The 15,661-nt window shown below is 55.0% G+C and overlaps 1 pseudogene; it reads left to right on the top strand.

Annotated features, from left to right (window-relative positions):
* LOC144804166 (protein phosphatase 1 regulatory subunit 3D-like) overlaps positions 1-12,275 on the top strand; it is a 59,422-nt pseudogene extending 47,147 nt beyond the window's left edge.
* Positions 12,276-15,661: the final 3,386 nt, after the last annotated feature.

The following is a 15,661-nucleotide window of genomic DNA, read 5'->3' as shown; positions in this document are numbered from 1 at the left end:
AGGGGTTGAGGGTGAGTGAGGGTGAGGGTGAGGGGGTGAGGGGTTGAGGGTGAGTGAGGGTGAGGGTGGGTGAGGGTGAGTGAGGGTGAGGGGTTGAGGGTGAGTGAGGGTGGGTGAGGGGTTGAGGGTGAGTGAGGGTGAGTGAGGGTGAGTGAGGGTGAGGGTGAGTGAGGGTGAGGGTGAGTGAGGGTGAGTGAGGGTGAGTGAGTGAGGGTGAGGGTGAGTGAGGGTGAGGGTGAGTGAGGGTGAGTGAGGGTGAGTGAGGGTGAGGGGTTGAGGGTGAGAGAGGGTGAGGGGTTGAGGGTGAGTGAGGGTGAGGGGTTGAGGGTGAGTGAGGGTGAGGGTGAGGGGTTGAGGGTGAGTGAGGGTGAGGGGTTGAGGGTGAGTGAGGGTGAGGGTGAGGGTGAGTGAGAGTGAGGGTGAGTGAGGGGTTGAGGGTGAGGGGTAGAGGGTGAGTGAGGGTGAGGGGTAGAGGGGAGTGAGGGTGAGGGTGAGGGGTAGAGGGTGAGTGAGGGTGAGGGGTTGAGGGTGAGTGAGGGTGAGGGGTTGAGGGTGAGTGAGGGTGAGGGGTTGAGGGTGAGTGAGGGTGAGGGGTTGAGGGTGAGTGAGGGTGAGGGTGAGTGAGGGGTTGAGGGTGAGTGAGGGTGAGGGTGAGTGAGGGTGAGGGTGAGGGTGAGGGTGAATGAGGGTGAATGAGGGTGAGTGAGGGTGAGGGTGAGGGGGTGAGGGGTTGAGGGTGAGGGTGAGTGAGGGTGAGGGGTGAGGGTGAGTGAGGGTGAGGGTGAGTTAGGGTGAGGGGTTGAGGGTGGGTGAGGGTGAGTGAGGGTGAGGGTGAGTGAGGGTGAGGGTGAGGGGTTGAGGGTGAGTGAGGATGAGTGAGAGTGAGGGTGAGTGAGGGGTTGAGGGTGAGGGATTGAGGGTGAGTGAGGGTGAGGGTTGAGGGTGAGTGAGGGTGAGGGTGAGTGAGGGTGAGGGGTTGAGGGTGAGTGAGGGTGAGTGAGGGTGAGGGTGAGTGAGGGTGAGTGAGGGTGAGGGTGAGTGAGGGTGAGGGTGAGTGAGGGTGAGGGTGAGTGAGGGTGAGGGTGAGGGGTTGAGGGTGAGTGAGGGTGAGGGTGAGTGAGGGTGAGGGTGAGTGAGGGTGAGGGGTTGAGGGTGAGTGAGGGTGAGGGGTTGAGGGTGAGTGAGGGTGAGGGTGAGGGTGAGTGAGGGGTTGAGGGTGAGGGGTTGAGGGTGAGGTGAGGGTGAGTGAGGGTGAAGGTGAGGGGTTGAGGGGTTGAGGGTGAGTGAGGGTGAGGGGTTGAGGGTTGAGTGAGGGTGAGGGGTTGAGGGTGAGTGAGGGTGAGGGTGAGGGGTTGAGGGTGAGTGAGGGTGAGGGTGAGGGGTTGAGGGTGAGTGAGGGTGAGGGTGAGTGTGAGGGGTTGAGGGTGAGTGAGGGTGAGTGAGAGTGAGGGTGAGTGAGGGGTTGAGGGTGAGGGGTTGAGGGTGAGTGAGGGTGAGGGTGAGGTGAGGTGAGTGAGGGTGAGGGGTTGAGGGTGAGTGAGGGTGAGGGGTTGAGGGTGAGGGTGGGTGAGGGTGGGTGAGGGTGAGTGAGGGTGAGTGAGGGTGAGGGTGAGGGGTTGAGGGTGAGTGAGGGTGAGTGAGGGTGAGTGAGGGTGAGTGAGGGTGAGTGAGGGTGAGTGAGGGTGAGGGGGTGAGGATGAGTGAGGGTGAGGGGTTGAGGGTGAGTGAGGGTGAGGGGTTGAGGGTGGGTGAGGGGTGAGGGTGAGGGGGTTGAGGGTGAGTGAGGGTGAGTGAGGGGTTGAGGGTGAGTGAGGGTGAGTAAGGGTGAGTGAGGGTGAGTGAGGGTGAGTGAGGGTGAGTGAGGGGTTGAGGGTGAGGGGTAGAGGGTGAGTGAGGGTGAGGGTGAGGGGTAGAGGGTGGGTGAGGGTGAGGGGTAGAGGGTGAGTGAGGGTGAGGGGTTGAGGGTGAGATAAGGGTGAGCGGTTGAGGGTGAGTGGGGGTGAGGGGTTGAGGGTGAGTGAGGGTGAGGGTGAGGGGTTGAGGGTGAATGAGGGTGAGGGGTTGAGGGTGAGTGAGGGTGAGGGTGAGTGAGGGTGAGTGAGGGTGAGGGTGAGTGAGGGTGAGTGAGGGTGAGTGAGGGTGAGTGAGGGTGAGGGTGAGTGAGGGTGGGTGAGGGTGAGGGTGAGTGAGGGTGAAGGGTTGAGGATGAGTGAGGTTGAGGGTGAGTGAGGGTGAGGGTCGAGGGTGAGTGAGGGTGAGGGGTTTGAGGGTGAGTGAGGGTGAGTGAGGGTGAGTGAGGGGTTGAGGGTGAGGGGTTGAGGGTGAGTGAGGGTGAGGGTGAGGGGTTGAGGGTGAGTGAGGGTGAGGGGTTGAGGGTGAGTGAGGGTGAGGGTGAGTGAGGGTGAGGGTGAGTGAGGGTGAGGGTTGGGGTGAGTGAGGGTGAGGGTGAGGGTGAGTGAGGGTGAGTGAGGGTGAGGGTGAGTGAGGGTGAGGGTGAGTGAGGGTGAGGGTGAGTGAGGGTGAGGGTGAGTGAGGGTGAGTGAGGGTGAGTGAGGGTGAGGGTGAGGGTGAGTGAGGGTGAGTGAGGGTGAGGGGTTGAGGGTGAGGGTTGAGGGTGAGTGAGGGTGAGGGTGAGGGGTTGAGGGTGAGTGAGGGTGAGGGGTTGAGGGTGAGTGAGGATGAGGGTGAGTGAGGGGTTGAGGGTGAGGGGTGAGGGTGAGTGAGAGTGGGTGAGGGTGAGTGAGGGTGAGGGTGAGTGAGGGTGAGTGAGGGTGAGGGTGAGTGAGGGTGAGTGAGGGTGAGGGGTTGAGGGTGAGGGGTTGAGGGTGAGTGAGGGTGAGGGTGAGTGAGGGTGAGGGGGTTGAGGGTGGGTGAGGGGTTGAGGGTGAGTGAGGTGTGAGTGAGGGTGAGGGGTTGAGGGTGAGTGAGGGTGAGGGTGGGTGAGGGTGAGTGAGGGTGAGGGTGAGTGAGGGTGAGTGAGGGTGAGTGAGGGTGAGTGAGGGTGAGGGGTCGAGGGTGAGTGAGGGTGAGGGGTTGAGGGTGAGTGAGGGGTGAGGGGTTGAGGGTGGGTGAGGGTGAGGGGTTGAGGGTGAGTGAAGGTGAGTGAGGGTGAGTGAGGGTGAGGGGTTGAGGGTGAGTGAGGGTGAGGGTGAGTGAGGGTGAGTGAGGGTGAGGGTGAGTGAGGGTGAGTGAGGGTTAGTGAGGGTGAGGGTGAGTGAGGGTGGGTGAGGGTGAGGGTGAGTGAGGGTGAAGGGTTGAGGATGAGTGAGGTTGAGGGTGAGTGAGGGTGAGGGTTGAGGGTGAGTGAGGGTGAGGGGTTGAGGGTGAGTGAGGGTGAGTGAGGGTGAGTGAGGGGTTGAGGGTGAGGGGTTGAGGGTGAGTGAGGGTGAGGGTGAGGGGTTGAGGGTGAGTGAGGGTGAGGGGTTGAGGGTGAGTGAGGGTGAGGGTGAGTGAGGGTGAGGGTGAGTGAGGGTGAGTGAGGGTGAGGGGTTGGGGTGAGTGAGGGTGAGGGTGAGGGTGAGTGAGGGTGAGTGAGGGTGAGGGTGAGTGAGGGTGAGGGTGAGTGAGGGTGAGGGTGAGTGAGGGTGAGGGTGAGTGAGGGTGAGTGAGGGTGAGGGTGAGGGTGAGTGAGGGTGAGTGAGGGTGAGGGGTTGAGGGTGAGGGGTTGAGGGTGAGTGAGGGTGAGGGTGAGTGAGGGTGAGGGGTTGAGGGTGAGTGAGGGTGAGGGGTTGAGGGTGAGTGAGGGTGAGGGTGAGTGAGGGGTTGAGGGTGAGGGGTTGAGGGTGAGTGAGGGTGGGTGAGGGTGAGTGAGGGTGAGGGTGAGTGAGGGTGAGTGAGGGTGAGGGTGAGTGAGGGTGAGGGGTTGAGGGTGAGTGAGGGTGAGTGAGGGTGAGGGGTTGAGGGTGGGTGAGGGGTTGAGGGTGAGTGAGGGTGAGTGAGGGTGAGGGGTTGAGGGTGAGTGAGGGTGAGGGTGGGTGAGGGTGAGTGAGGGTGAGGGTGAGTGAGGGTGAGGGTGAGTGAGGGTGAGTGAGGGTGAGTGAGGGTGAGGGGTTGAGGGTGAGTGAGGGTGAGGGGTTGAGGGTGAGTGAGGGTGAGGGGTTGAGGGTGGGTGAGGGTGAGAGGGTTGAGGGTGAGTGAGGGTGAGTGAGGGTGAGTGAGGGTGAGTGAGGGTGAGGGTTGAGGGTGAGTGAGGGTGTGAGGGTGAGGGTGAGGGTGAGTGAGAGTGAGGGTGAGTGAGGGGTTGAGGGTGAGGGGTAGAGGGTGAGTGAGGGTGAGGGTGAGGGGTAGAGGGTGAGTGAGGGTGAGGGGTAGAGGGTGAGTGAGGGTGAGGGTGAGGGGTTGAGGGTGAGTGAGGGTAAGGGTGAGGGGTTGAGGGTGAGTGGGGGTGAGGGGTTGAGGGTGAGTGAGGGTGAGGGTGAGGGGTTGAGGGTGAGTGAGGGTGAGGGGTTGAGGGTGAGTGAGGGTGAGTGAGGGTGAGGGTGAGTGAGGGCGAGGGTGAGTGAGGGTGAGTGAGGGTGAGTGAGGGTGAGGGTGAGGGGTTGAGGGTGAGTGAGGGTGAGGGTGAGGGGTTGAGGGTGAGTGAGGGTGAGGGGTTGAGGGTGAGTGAGGGTGAGGGTGAGTGAGGGTGAGGGTGAGTGAGGGTGAGTGAGGGTGAGGGGTTGGGGTGAGTGAGGTGAGGGTGAGGGTGAGTGAGGGTGAGTGAGGGTGAGGGTGAGTGAGGGTGAGGGTGAGTGAGGGTGAGGGTGAGTGAGGGTGAGGGTGAGTGAGGGTGAGTGAGGGTGAGGGTGAGGGTGAGTGAGGGTGAGTGAGGGTGATGGGTTGAGGGTGAGGGGTTGAGGGTGAGTGAGGGTGAGGGTGAGTGAGGGTGAGGGGTTGAGGGTGAGTGAGGGTGAGGGGTTGAGGGTGAGTGAGGGTGAGGGTGAGTGAGGGGTTGAGGGTGAGGGGTTGAGGGTGAGTGAGGGTGGGTGAGGGTGAGTGAGGGTGAGGGTGAGTGAGGGTGAGTGAGGGTGAGGGTGAGTGAGGGTGAGTGAGGGTGAGGGGTTGAGGGTGAGTGAGGGTGAGTGAGGGTGAGGGGTTGAGGGTGGGTGAGGGGTTGAGGGTGAGTGAGGGTGAGTGAGGGTGAGGGGTTGAGGGTGAGTGAGGGTGAGGGTGGGTGAGGGTGAGTGAGGGTGAGGGTGAGTGAGGGTGAGGGTGAGTGAGGGTGAGTGAGGGTGAGTGAGGGTGAGGGGTTGAGGGTGAGTGAGGGTGAGGGGTTGAGGGTGAGTGAGGGTGAGGGGTTGAGGGTGGGTGAGGGTGAGGGGTTGAGGGTGAGTGAGGGTGAGTGAGGGTGAGGGGTTGAGGGTGAGTGAGGGTGAGTGAGGGTGAGGGTGAGTGAGGGTGAGTGAGAGTGAGGGTGAGTGAGGGGTTGAGGGTGAGGGGTAGAGGGTGAGTGAGGGTGAGGGTGAGGGGTAGAGGGTGAGTGAGGGTGAGGGGTAGAGGGTGAGTGAGGGTGAGGGTGAGGGGTTGAGGGTGAGTGAGGGTAAGGGTGAGGGGTTGGGGTGAGTGGGGGTGAGGGGTGAGGGTGAGTGAGGGTGAGGGTGAGGGGTTGAGGGTGAGTGAGGGTGAGGGGTTGAGGGTGAGTGAGGGTGAGTGAGGGTGAGGGTGAGTGAGGGCGAGGGTGAGTGAGGGTGAGTGAGGGTGAGTGAGGGTGAGTGAGGGTGAGGGTGAGTGAGGGTGAGTGAGGGTGAGTGAGGGTGAGGGTGAGTGAGGGTGAGGGGTTGAGGATGAGTGAGGTGAGGGTGAGTGAGGGTGAGGGTTGAGGGTGAGTGAGGGTGAGGGGTTGAGGGTGAGTGAGGGTGAGTGAGGGGTTGAGGGTGAGGGGTTGAGGGTGAGTGAGGGTGAGGGGTTGAGGGTGAGTGAGGGTGAGGGGTTGAGGGTGAATGAGGGTGAGGGTGAGTGAGGGTGACGGTGAGTGAGGGTGGGGGGTTGGGAGTGAGTGAGGGTGAGGGTGAGTGAGGGTGAGGGTGAGGGTGAGTGAGGGTGAGTGAGGGTGAGGGTGAGTGAGGGTGAGGGTGAGTGAGGGTGAGTGAGGGTGAGTGAGGGTGAGTGAGGGTGAGGGTGAGGGTGAGTGAGGGTGAGGGTGAGTGAGGGTGAGGGGTTGAGGGTGAGGGGTTGAGGGTGAGTGAGGGTGAGGGTGAGTGAGGGTGAGGGGTTGAGGGTGAGGGGTTGAGGGTGAGTGAGGGTGGGTGAGGGTGAGTGAGGGTGAGGGTGAGTGAGGGTGAGGGTGAGTGAGGGTGAGTGAGGTTGAGGGTGAGGGGTTGAGGGTGAGTGAGGGTGAGTGAGGGTGAGGGTGAGGGTGAGTGAGGGTGAGGGTGAGTGAGGGTGAGGGGTTGAGGGTGAGGGGTTGAGGGTGAGTGAGGGTGAGGGTGAGTGAGGGTGAGGGGTTGAGGGTGAGGGGTTGAGGGTGAGTGAGGGTGGGTGAGGGTGAGTGAGGGTGAGGGTGAGTGAGGGTGAGGGTGAGTGAGGGTGAGTGAGGTTGAGGGTGAGGGGTTGAGGGTGAGTGAGGGTGAGGGTGAGTGAGGGTGAGGGGTTGAGGGTGGGTGAGGGGTTGAGGGTGAGTGAGGGTGAGTGAGGGTGAGGGGTTGAGGGTGAGTGAGGGTAAGGGGTTGAGGGTGAGGGGTTGAGGGTGAGTGAGGGTGAGGGTGAGTGAGGGTGAGGGTGAGGGGTTGAGGGTGAGTGAGGGTGAGGGGTTGAGAGTGAGTGAGAGTGAGGGTGAGTGAGGGGTTGAGGGTGAGGGGTTGAGGGTGAGTGAGGTTGAGGGGTTGAGGGTGAGTGAGGGTGAGTGAGGGGTTGAGGGTGAGTGAGGGTGAGTGAGGGTGAGGGGTTGAGGGTGAGTGAGGGTGAGGGTGAGTGAGGGTGACGGTGAGTGAGGGTGGGGTGTTGGGGGTGAGTGAGGGTGAGTGAGGGTGAGGGTGAGGGTGAGTGAGGGTGAGTGAGGGTGAGGGTGAGTGAGGGTGAGGGTGAGTGAGGGTGAGTGAGGGTGAGGGTGAGTGAGGGTGAGTGAGGGTGAGTGAGGGTGAGGGTGAGTGAGGGTGAGGGTGAGTGAGGGTGAGGGGTTGAGGGTGAGGGGTTGAGGGTGAGTGAGGGTGAGGGTGAGTGAGGGTGAGGGGTTGAGGGTGAGTGAGGGTGAGGGGTTGAGGGTGAGTGAGGGTGAGGGTGAGTGAGGGGTTGAGGGTGAGGGGTTGAGGGTGAGTGAGGGTGGGTGAGGGTGAGTGAGGGTGAGGGTGAGTGAGGGTGAGGGTGAGTGAGGGTGAGGGTGAGTGAGGGTGAGTGAGGTTGAGGGTGAGGGGTTGAGGGTGAGTGAGGGTGAGGGTGAGTGAGGGTGAGGGGTTGAGGGTGGGTGAGGGGTTGAGGGTGTGTGAGGGTGAGTGAGGGTGAGGGGTTGAGGGTGAGTGAGGGTGAGGGGTTGAGGGTGAGGGGTTGAGGGTGAGTGAGGGTGAGGGTGAGTGAGGGTGAGGGTGAGGGGTTGAGGGTGAGTGAGGGTGAGGGGTTGAGAGTGAGTGAGAGTGAGGGTGAGTGAGGGGTTGAGGGTGAGGGGTTGAGGGTGAGTGAGGGTGAGGGGTTGAGGGTGGGTGAGGGTGAGGGTACATGCTTTTCACTTTCTTCAAAGGTTGTCCGTGCATCAAGGGTAGTTGACTGAACTTTAAGTATAATAATTGTACGTACTCTTCAGGTGGCATTGAGCTCACACCCTCGAATGGTCTTCGGTAGTATTGTTTCCTGTAGAATTCTATTTCCTGCTTATAAAGCGCATGTCTCGGTCAGTATCAGCAAAGTGGTATGTGCATGTGAAAGTCGGAGAGTTGGAGGAAATGCAGAACATTCTGCAAAAGTAATGGGAAACCATTTTTATCTTGAAACTGTTTTTAACCGACAGTCTTTTATTCCTAATCATAGATGAGTGGGAGTAATACAGGGACTGGAGCAGCAGCGCCTCAGTTTGGATTGGTGTGGCAGGCAGGAGAAAGTCAGGAGAGGGAGGAGAGGGAGGAGGGGGAACTGCTTGCGAAATGAAATTAAAAGCGGCCGGCCGGGAAATGCTCTCGGTAGCATTCGTTTGAAGTGTGAAGCAGGGGGCAGGAGCAGCCTTTGATGTGCGGATAATTAGGGGAGGAGCAGCCAGGAGATCCAAGCTGGGGAACAGATGGCTGGCGATTTGGTGCTGTGCACGCGCATTTTAGGTCAATGCGCTTGCGCATTGACCTAAAAGCCACGGGCACAGCACCAAATCGCCACAGTTAGGTAAGCTTTGTTTAAAGCCCTATAGTCTTGCTTCTCTCAATGCGCATGCGCATTGATAGGTCACGAGACCTAAAAAAACAAGTGACCTGGTTACGGAAACAAACGAGCGGTGTTTGGGAAGGCCAGAGCCTGCTGACAGGAAGGGCAGCGGTGCCAGGGCTGAGGAGAACCACCTGGGAAGCGGCTTCCACAGCAAATAATTAAATGCCAGCGCAGACCCTGCCACTCCTCCAGTCCAGGTCACCTGCTCCCTCCGGAGGTCCGTTGTCATGGCAACAGTAATGTGGAGGAGAGAGGCAAGAGCTGCCCCACAACTCCCCTCCCCCCAATTTATTTATGCGTTTTTATATAGTGCGGACTTTACCCGAAGGTGTCAGAGCACTTCACAATAGGAACAGAACTGATACATGAGAACATTACAGGTGAACAAATTACAAAAGCAAACGCTAAGTTACATGAGGCATAAGTGACAATTGTGAGCAAACAAAATACACGATGGTAGCAGACGGAGCATTACAGGAGGAAAAAGTGACATGTGTGCAGGTTACAAAAGCGTACAAAGTACAAATAGAGGTAAAATACTGCAATAAATGGAGGACACTCAAACATAAGAACAAACGTTACTTAGGCAATGGGGGCACTTGTGCATGTATCGAAAGCAAAAAAAATGTAAGAGGTAGTAAACAGTGTGTTACAAGAGAAAAGTGACGTGTGCATGTTACAAAAGAGTACCAAACACAGGTAAAAGGGTAGTACTTCAATAAACTTTGAGGTCAGTTTTGAAGGCCTGGGAGGAGGTAGTGGTCCGGAGCTGAGGCGGAAGTGAGTTCCAGATTCTCACTGCGTTGCCTGAAAAAGATTGGGCCATCGATCTTTCCTTCTTGAAAGTGGGAGGTTCAAGCAGTAGATTTTCCGCATTTCGTGATGGTCTAGAGCCTCCAGAGGGCTTCAGTTTATTCGCCAAGTAATGAGGAGAGGAGGAGTGCAAAGCTTTGTGGGCTTTGTGGCTCTCCACGCAGCACTCCAACTTGTAAACATCCAGGAAACTTTACACGGCATAAGGGAGACTTATCAGTGTAGGTATATTTTCATTTTTGGGAACAGAGGCGACACTAGTGAAGAGAAGGGCGACTCCACAAGTAGTTTAAAGCGGCTACAACGCCACCCATTCGAAAACATCGAAGCACTGTCACTCCCAAAACACTGAGTCATTGTGAAACTGTCAATTTATTTACATCTACCATGAAAGTGCCTCACATAACTTAGCGTTAGTACCAACATGCTACGCATTTTATCACCCTCGGGAAGATGAGTGATTGAGTGAGCCCTGGCGCATTTTACCCTTAGCTTCCGTCTGCGTTCCCTCTTCTGACATGGTGGGCATGTTTTAGTGGAGAAGTTAGAGAGTAAAGCACGCCGCCCCCCACTTGAAAGTGGTACAAAAGGGGGTGGTAATGGACGGAGCATCTGAACCAATCAAACACTCACACCCAGTCAAAATATCTGGGTTTAATCCATCACCGTTCTTTAGCCCACTCTGCCACCCCAGTTCAGACATGGCTATATGCAAATCAGTCTGACCCTGTGCTTCATGGGAACAGTCCAGCCCGAACTGCCAAGCCATGCCTTCCCTGGACCGGAAACAATCTTCCGAGGACCGGTTTCTGGCATTACAGCCGTCTTCAGCCCAGCTTGCTTGAATCCAGTGGCAAACTGAACAAGGGACTCACGTCTGAGCATACCCTGCCACACTTATGGCGGTCAAAAGCGGTACAAGGGGGTGGTAATGGACGGAGCATCTGAACCAATCAAACACTCACACCCAGTCAAAAGATCTGGGTTTAATCCATCACCGTTCTTTAGCCCACTCTGCCACCCCAGTTCAGACATGGCTATATGCAAATCAGTCTGACCCTGTGCCTCATGGGAACAGTCCAGCCCGAACTGCCAAGCCATGTCTTCCCTGGACCGGAAACAAGCTTCCGAGGACCGGTTTCTGGCATTACAGCCGTCTTCAGCCGGGCTTGTTTGAATCCAGTGGCAAAGTGAACCAAGGGACTCACGTCTGAGCATACCCTGCCACACTTATGGCGGTCAAAAGCGGTACAAAAGGGGGTGGTAATGGACGGAGCATCTGAACCAATCAAACACTCACACCCAGTCAAAAGATCTGGGTTTAATCCATCACCGTTCTTTAACCCACTCTGCCACCCCAGTTCAGACATGGCTATATGCAAATCAGTCTGACCCTGTGCCTCATGGGAACAGTCCAGCCCGAACTGCCAAGCCATGCCTTCCCTGGACCGGAAACAAGCTTCCGAGGACCGGTTTCTGGCATTACAGCCGTCTTCAGCCCGGCTTGCTTGAATCCAGTGGCAAAGTGAGCAAGGGACTCACGTCTGAGCATACCCTGCCACACTTATGGCGGCCAATTGCGGTACAAAAGGGGGTGGTAATGGACGAAGCATCTGAACCAATCAAACACTCACACCCAGTCAAAAGATCTGGCTTTAATCCATCACCGTTCTTTAGCCCACTCTGCCACCCCAGTTCAGACATGGCTATATGCAAATCAGTCTGACCCTGTGCTTCATGGGAACAGTCCAGCCCGAACTGCCAAGCCATGCCTTCCCTGGACCGGAAACAATCTTCCGAGGACCGGTTTCTGGCATTACAGCCGTCTTCAGCCCGGCTTGCTTGAATCCACTTGAAAGTAGCACAATGTGGCCCTTGTGCAAAAAGGTACGTGCCCTGCACACTAATCACAACATTAAACAGATTAGAGGCAGAGCAGTGGGTCTGCTGGGAAACAGAAGGCTCCGTAGGGGAGGGGGGGGGAGATGCCAGCAACACTTGCACCGTTCAGTGGGGCACACGGCCAGTCGGCACTTCCAAAACCTGGCCTGCCTCACTGGTGGTGCAGGGATAGTTTTCACAACCCTACGCGCTCGTTGACGATTACCTAACATGGATTACAAATACCCATTACTTATGCTTGGACAGGAGGAAAGCAACACAACTTCATACATTGCATTTGTTTGCAGATATCAAATTAAGTGCAATGTTGTGCTTCAAATTCACAGAGAAAAAATCTGATTAACTCCATTGGGGGAAGCGATGTCTGTAAATGTACCGTGTGTTTTTATACAGGCGGCGGTCTCTGCCAAACGCCGGTTACTTGTTCACCCTCATGCAGAATGTGTACTGTACAGGGATCTGAGTTTACACACAGACCTGTCCAAGCACAAAGACACTGCCGCCCCCACCACAAACAGAAGAGAAAGACGCGAAACAGCAGTTAAGAGCCATGCATCAGCAAGCTAACGGGGGGAGGTGTCGGGTGCACATCAGTGGTCACTGGAGGGGTTTGTTGCAGGCCTGGGCAGCTATGGCCCTGGAATTGTGTGAAGAGGATGAACCGCCGATGAGCCCCCCGACGTGCCCGTCGGGCCCTCTCCCTTCCCGATAGTACCTGCTGTCACAAGTGCAAGAAAAGGGTGTAATTCGCCGACTCTTTGGGGCTGAGTCTTGTAAGCATCAAGCGCTACAGCACAGTCGAAGAGCCACAGGTACCGCCCGACGTGCTCACTCGCCTGCATGAGGACGCGGGGGAGCCGCCTCCTCCCTTGGCCAGCGCGGACTTCCATCTGGGTCCTGATTTCCCCCTCCCCCCAGGCTGCCAGGCTCTAGCAGAATGGCTGCAGCAGGATGGGGTGTGCCTGGAGCGGGCGCACGGCACAGGGCAGTTTGAGGTGTGGGCTGTGGCGCTGGGCTCTGGCGTCGCCCTTGTGTGCTACACCTTCAAAGAGTGGCTTTCATTTGTGGACGAGGAGCCCGAGGGTCCTGGTGATCCGCAGGATGGTGGCGGCCTGCGCCTGAGCTCCATCCTCAGGTCACCACCCTGTCTGCAGCCAGGCGCCTGCCTCCATTTCGCCCTCTGCTACCGACAGGAAGAAGGCTTACCTTCAAGCCGCCCGCAAAACTCAACAGCATGAGGAGGGTTTGGAGAAACATGAACAAGCAACGTTGCTGCCCATGAGACAGCCAGTGTACAGCGTGTCTTGCTCACGCTGTCTGCACGCGCCAGTTGGCTCTCTGATTGGTTGACAAGGTCCACCAATCAGAAAGCTTATTTGGTAGTTGCCAACCAATCAGAGAGCCGACTGGCCTATGCAGACAGCGTGATCAAGACACTTGTAGACTCGCTGTCTCATGGGCGTGTCCAAAAAACCCACAGGGCAGTAAACGAAAACGCTGCTAATAAATGAGAAGACAGCGTTTAAAAAAAATATCCACGGTGCCCAATTGCAAGCATGGGCGTTAACAAAAGTCCCTGTACCGAAAATAACTTTATCCCAATAAATCTCTCGCTGCGCGAGCAATGCTGCGCACTGCAACGCTACGCACAAGACCTAAAAAGGTATCAAAGAATGTGCACGTCTCTGGTCATGCCATTCTAACAGGGCCATTCTAGCCAAGCGTAAGCATGTCTGGGCAGTCATCCACACCACCATTCCCCTCACCTTACCTCACCTGCACCTATTCCAACCTTTTGAAGCTAAGATTTATGGCTCTGTGAGTGATCATTCTTGAAATATCTCGCCAGTTGGCTTCGACCCTCGAAAGAAACAACTTGCAGGGGATGTGGCCAGTGAGAGGAATCACTTGAGCAGGTTGTCTGCCTTCGCCCAGGCCTGTTGGATGAGTGTAAAACCAGTCTAAGGCAAGAGTGACACAATTTTGGAGTCCGTTCCTATCATCAGGACGCCATTGTCCCAGACAACACCTCTTTAAACATTCTGCTGACCAAATTTGTCACTTTTGTTATTAACAGACTCAGCCATCCAAGGGTATTGCAGCATGGTTCTGCTTCCTCCTTCAGCACCCCCTCACCAGGCTCGACCCAGCCAGTAGGGTCCCTTGGCACGTATAGTCACCTGTATGCTTTTCTCTGACTGGAGTTCTGGTGTGTCTGTTACTAAGAATTTCTGTCTCTTATTCTTCGACTGCTGTAAGATTTAACTCCTCATTTGATGAACAGCAGCTGTTTTCTGGACTTTAGTGTATTCACTAATATGAGGGTGTGCCATCTTTGCTACGAACTTTGTGAGATTGCATTTATTTGCCCTGCTGCTATTATCTGGCCCTTACCTACGCTGTTGCTTACTATGGTGCTGTAACATGAGTGTGTTTTTCTTTATGACTTGAAACTTTTTTATCATGTATGTATTTTTGTATAAATGTGTAATGGTTTTAATTAACCACACATAGTAAATAAATAAATTAATGTCAATCTCCTACCCACAGCTACAAAGTATGCAAAGCAATCATTAGAATTTAACTTAGGCAGAGTTGCAAAAAAACCTTCCATGTTGAATGAGATTAATAAATCACAGAAACTCACTAAAAAACCAACCAAAGCATAACGTGAAGTTGTTCTTCAAACTTTGGATAAATCATTAATTTCCTCCCATTTTCTGAGGGGAAAATATGCATGGATCTACAAAATCCTTAGCACCCAGCATCCCCACACTTCTCCCAATAAAAACAGTATTTTGTGTGGCTGAACCTGGGACTTCTGTGTACTACCCTGTCTGTGAAGGTGGGGTGGCAGAATGACTTTATTTCCCCTTCTGGGGTGGGAGTAGGGCAGGTCACCCAACCTCATCACTTTTTTCCAACATGCGAAACTCCCTGATGTCTAGTGGCCTTTCAACCTCCCCCCCTCCCCTTTCTGGGACGCTGAGAAGTCGGGGGTTGGTAAATATTGCAGGGATTTATTAGCATGAGCTGAAAGCCATTTTGTATTTATGGCAGCCATCTTGTTTGCCATGTGCTGCCGTAATGCTCGCCATGTGCTCAGTCCTCCCTCAGTGTAGACTGCTCTTGTAATCTGCCTAGAAACAAACTATATTTAGCATCTTCCACCTTTGCACATGCTCAGTTGAGCTTGCAGCTGTCCTTGCGACTGTTTCTAGTCTGTAAATGTCAGGATGTGTTCACCAGAATTAGCAACTGTTAGCTCCTCCCACTTTGTTGAGCAAGCAGATCTTGCATGTCCATATTAGTCATTTTGCATGCTTACATGAGCCAGGACTGCCCCTTGTTCTTATGCTGACTATGTAACCCTAAGCATATATAAGGCCCCAGTGTTCTGTACTCCCTCATTCCGTTGCTAAGGTTTCTGTGTGACGTAGTCTCCCTCATTTGAGGTTAATAAAGATGTTACTTTTATATTACGGCTTCTTTGCCAATTTCTTCTTTGTTGGTTTAAAAGGACCAAGTATCAGTGAGACCCCTGAGAAGGTTTCTATTTTCTACAAGGTGGCAGAAAGAATGTATTGCTGTGAGTGGGGAAAGAGAGCGCTAGCCCTTGTCCATGGGACAGCTCCCATCCCCCCCAAAAATAAATCCCTGGTATCTAGTGGGTTTTCTATCCCCCCCCCTCTCCTGGGAGAAATCAATGGTGTCTAGTGGGCTTTATACCTACCTGAAGGTGGAACTTGGTTGCAAACATTGTCCCCTTTCCAGTGCTGCCTCTCTCATAGAGATCGGTGCTCAGGAGCCGCTTTCATTATATTTTGCTGTGATATCAGTGCGCTGTCCGTGCTCATAACTATGGATGATGGGCTGATTTTGATTTCAGAAAAGGAAATGCTTCTAGTGATTTGTATTTTGTGCTGGGCAGGTCTGCTCCTGTCCCAAGATGGCTGTATCTACAGCATCTGTGACGTAGGAGTGTAAGCACACATGTTCTTTCAGTGCACACCTGGTCAGTAGTCCATTCACAGGGGCTTGTTTTCCCAGCACACTTTTCACATTACTCAGTGCACACCTCCTTTTACTTAACGCAGTACTCTTCTGCGCACACATTTTCCATTGCTCACTGCACACGTTCTATCACTTATTGAGCACGTTTCATTATACGTGCCCCATTTTTCAGTGCATACATGTGCTTTGCTCAGTCCACATTTTCCATTACTCAGTGCACGCATGTTCCAGTACTGAGTCCATAAACCATTTTCTCTATAGAAATGTGCTGTTTCCCAGTGCACACTTGTTCTACTGTCCAGTGCACACATGTTCTATTGCTAAGTGCACACATGTTCCATTGCTCAATGGACACATTAGTTTACTCAGTGCACACTTATTGCAATACTGAAACCACAAATGTTACAACTCCGTAAAAACATGCACCATTTCTCAGTGTATGGCTTGAAATGTCCTTCGCCTACATGTGTTGCCACTTAATCCACTAGTTTTATTACCTGTCACATACATGTCCCTTTTTCAACACACTCCTACCCCGTTACACAGTGTACACTTAATACCATGCATACTGGGCTCAGAAGAATATTGTGTCCCGAGCGTTTTAAGGCAT

The sequence above is a fragment of the Lissotriton helveticus genome, chromosome 1_2 (genome assembly GCF_964261635.1).
Source record: "Lissotriton helveticus chromosome 1_2, aLisHel1.1, whole genome shotgun sequence".
In the NCBI taxonomy this organism is placed as follows: Eukaryota; Metazoa; Chordata; class Amphibia; order Caudata; family Salamandridae; genus Lissotriton; species Lissotriton helveticus.
The sequence above is the reverse complement of the archived record's forward strand: the minus strand, read 5'-3'. Positions and strand labels throughout refer to the sequence as shown.